The following is a 1,015-nucleotide window of genomic DNA, read 5'->3' as shown; positions in this document are numbered from 1 at the left end:
ATGCTCGCAAGATTCAATCTCAGCACAAAATAGACAAGTTAAATCAGGGATGTTGTCTGTTTGTGCAGATTATCTCTGCTGAGTAATTTGTTGTTAGCAAGCAACTAGAGAAATATATGAGCTCTATGGGGATCCTCAGATGACAACATTGCAGGGTGTTAACAGGCAATACATATGTTCTTGTTAGTGGAACTGTTAATGAAAAACAATTCTTCATTATATTAATACATACTTCATCCGTCCAAAAAAAACTTGTCCCTCAAATGCTTCTTCGGACGGAGGGAGTATGAAATAAATAGCTAAAACTCATGAGGTGCAAAAGAAAAATGCCATTTGTAGCCTGAGCTTCGTGCCTTGTAATGCCGGTAAGGGCACACATGGTTAGACCCTCCTTGCCCACATCCGCTCTCCTCCACGGGCAACGCTCATGCTACGTCACCTAGCTGGCTTTATCTCCACTTCCCTTGTTTCATCACCTCGCATGTCGTGGTTTTGGACATCCGCCATGGTTATCGGTGCCGAGCCACATGTCTCAAGTGCTCCTCCCGGCAGAAGGGCGTCGGGATTACACACCTCACAATCAACTAGTCCCACGGTGACGCCAACCAATGTTCTTCCTTGCTTCCCCTCTTTCTCCTCCTTCTCCTCGTCCCGATCCCTCCTCCGAATCAAATTCGATGGAGACGGCCGATGTAGCGACGTCCATCCGTTTTAATTTCCCATTAGAAATCCCAGTAAATAAATAAATGGTTGAAAAACAAACGAAGAATCATCAATCAAGTCAAGAAAACAAAAGGCAGAATGGCGCGTGGCACGGGAACGGAACGGCGTTGGGACATCTAACGGCGGAGAGGAGACGAGAAGGATGGAAGCGTCCACGCCACGCTGCCGCTCTGACAGCCCGGCCCCACGCGCTTCCCCCGCCGCTGGGGTGGAAATATTCCCATTCCCCGTTCCACTCGGCCCGGTCCGGTCGCCGCCGGTTAAAACGCCACCACCCACCACCAATCATCCC

Source organism: Triticum aestivum, chromosome 3B (assembly GCF_018294505.1).
Source record: "Triticum aestivum cultivar Chinese Spring chromosome 3B, IWGSC CS RefSeq v2.1, whole genome shotgun sequence".
Lineage (NCBI taxonomy): Eukaryota > Viridiplantae > Streptophyta > Magnoliopsida > Poales > Poaceae > Triticum > Triticum aestivum.
This window is presented reverse-complemented; position numbering follows the sequence as displayed.